This window comes from Balaenoptera musculus, chromosome 20, assembly GCF_009873245.2.
Source record: "Balaenoptera musculus isolate JJ_BM4_2016_0621 chromosome 20, mBalMus1.pri.v3, whole genome shotgun sequence".
NCBI classification, from domain to species: Eukaryota; Metazoa; Chordata; class Mammalia; order Artiodactyla; family Balaenopteridae; genus Balaenoptera; species Balaenoptera musculus.
In genome coordinates, this window is record NC_045804.1 from 45,394,598 (window position 1) to 45,397,617 (window position 3,020).

At 42.9% G+C, this 3,020-nt stretch overlaps 1 non-coding gene across 1 annotated transcript; it reads left to right on the top strand.

Moving 5' to 3' along the window:
• Positions 1–2,156: 2,156 nt before the first annotated feature.
• On the top strand, positions 2,157–2,263 carry LOC118887631. The gene has a single exon (XR_005018105.1). It is a non-coding gene; the product is annotated as a U6 spliceosomal RNA (small nuclear RNA).
• Positions 2,264–3,020: the final 757 nt, after the last annotated feature.

A 3,020-nucleotide genomic window follows, 5' to 3' on the forward strand; every position in this document is an offset into this window, starting at 1 on the left:
TAAAGTTACAGACATCCTATCCTGCTCTTTTTACCCCTAAAGACTTCCATGTGTATTTCCTACGAACAAAGACATTCTCTTACATAACCTGAGTACGATTGTCAAAATAATCAATACTATTATCTAATCCACAGTCCATATTCAAATTTGTCAATTGCCTCATTAATGTCCTTTTGAGCTCTATATTTTTTCCCCCTGGTCCATGCATTGCCTTTGGTTGTCATGTCTTTTTAGCCTCCTTTAACTGGGGGTAGCCTTTCCCTGTCAGAGGCCTCACTCTCAATCCCCATGTCACAGGGGTGAAGCTTAGCAGAGCAGGAATGGCACCTTTGTTTATTCGGGAAGTGCTACAGAAATTTTCAAAGCAATGACTATCTCACTTATGCAAATAAAATTGAGTCCCAGGTCTACAAGAATCAGACTGATGGGTCTTTTCCTAAGAACAGAAAAACTCCCCCATGTGCATGAAGTTGAGGCAAGCAGATATTATCAAAGGTATGCACACTGCCTGAGAATTAGGGGGTCTAGTGGTTGAGGGAAAGGCAAAGAGAAGTCTTAACAGGCTGCTGAAACCTGGCAAGCATTGGGGGCACCTGTGAGAGGTGGGGAGTCAAGCCTTTCCTCATCCTCTCCAAGGCTATGTGGTCTCTGACTCTCTTGCCTGAAGCTGTTCCAGCGTGAAGGGGCCAAAGAGCCTTCGAGAGAGGCGTGAACAGCATCCACAAAGGAATTGCTGCTCCAAACCACCACCTCCACCCACAGAGGAGCTGGTGGGGGTTTCTGGTTGTTTTCCTGACACCCATTCCCTCTTCTCCCACCAAAATGATCTTCATTTTCTGTTAGAGGTTCACTGCTCTTTCATTCTCAGCACACTGGGTGGGATCCCGTCAGGAAGTCTCACCCTCTTGGCTGTAGTACAGGGTTCAGGTGTGGGCAGTTGCCAGCCAAAGCCAATAAGAAGCCCAGAGACGTTTGCTGGAGCTTCCAAGAATCTCAAGCCTCCATCGTCCTGTGTGGAAATTGCCTGAGTAGACTCGCCTGCTGGATAGGCACGAGCCTGGCTCCAGCCCTGGGGGATGGTTATTTCCATCTGGCAACCATGGCGGAGAGCAGGCCTGAGAATGGAGCTGGCACCAAGGAAGGAGAGCCAGGAAGGTTGGTAAGAGAAAACCCAGGTTCCTGGTCACATTATTTGAAGACTAGATCGAGCCAGACTTAAAAATCTACCCGCACTGTTCAGTTACATGAGCCAAAATAGTCTCTTTATTATTTAAGTAGTGCCTTTAGATGGAATTGTTGTTTGTAATGTAAAGAGTCCTAATGAATACAGATGGTCAGATTCCATTGATTCTATTTAATGGGTATTTCTTGATCATCAGGCTTTTCATGAGGGGCTGGGGAAATGCAAAGATAAACAAGAGGGGGTCCTGTCCTTAAAGAGCCCCTTTTCAGTCTGGAGTAGAGGAAGAGGGAAGAGAAGGATGGCTTGAACTTGAACCCTGCCTCTGAAATGCAAATATCCCTCTGAGGAGTTCACACAGCTCCTATAATCAATTAATAGACTCACCCTAAGCAGCCCAGCTATGAAAGCCCATCTCTGGACATTGCTGGAGACGCTGCTGGAGAGAATTAACATCTGATAGTTTTGCTCTAAGGATTTGGGATTGAGTAAGTCAATGTGTCCATCAAGGAAATAGCAGCCGATGAAAACCCAAATCCCACATCATTCAATGTGGTTAGCAAGGCTTTACTTTTGATTGTAAAGAACGAGGCTCCAATTTTGCACCTAAAAGCTGCCCAATTTGACCTTGTTAAACAGCAAAGTGAAGAGCATCCTTCCACAACTGATAAAATAAAGGCAGTTAGGTTACAAGACAAACTGTCATTACAGATGAACCCAGCTTGGTCTTTTTTTATTTTTTTGGCCGTGCCATGGGCCATGTGGGATCTTAGTTCCCCGACCAGGGATCGAATGTGCGTCCCCTGCATTGGAAGCGCAGTCTTAACCACTGGACCACCAGGGAAGTCCTCAGGCTTGATGTTTTTAAAAAATCAAAGTTTTCAAGAAAAATTCCAGCTCTGCAAGCCCAGATATTTCTGTATCCTAGAAACATCCTAAAGAATGAAGAGATACGACACAAAACGAATGCTATCAAATGCTCCCTTCGGCAGCACATATGCTAAAATTGGAAAAATACAGAGGAGATGAACAGGGCCCCTGTGCAAGGATGAGACCCAAATTCCTGAAGCATCTCATATTTTTCAGGTGCACTCATCTGAAAGGAGCAGGATAGGATGTCTGTAACTTTCTAATTGTTCAGGAGGAAAAAAACATAAATATATACATATAAAAAGAGCAAATGAATAATAATGCAAATGGGACACACAAAACAGTGACTATGTGAGGAGATGTATGTTAATTAACTTGACTGTAGTCATTTCACTATGTATATCAAATCACCATGTTGGACCCCTTAAATATATACAATTTTTATTTATTGAAAAAAATTTATAAAGAAAGAAAGGAGTCATCACCATAAAAACAAACAAACAAACAACCAAACATAATGCTATCAAGATAACCTTCCTCTCACTGGAAGACACAAAATAGTGTAAAGTAGTTGCTGGAATCCCTAAGCATTACGAAGTTTTGCTCCTGTTTCTGGTGAATTCACAGCAGTGAAAAATGACTATTTTGCTGCTTTTTTTTTTCTTTTTTAATTTTCTTTCTTTAAGGCAGCCTGTTATCTGGGATCAAATAAGAGCCTGAGTAGGAAAATAGACCAGACCCAGGGAGGTGCCTTGTAGTCAGGCACGCCAGAGAAACAGAACCAATAGGAGATGGTGATATTGTGATTTATAATAAGTATATAGTTGGTGTTCATCCCCATTCCTGGCACAAAGCTCCTAAAACCCTGGGAATTTCCTAAGTGATGAGAGTTATAAACGTGTCTACTGTTGTATTACTGAGGTGACTATTAGACTGTATCTTAGGATGGGGGCTGGTTGCCAGGAGAACC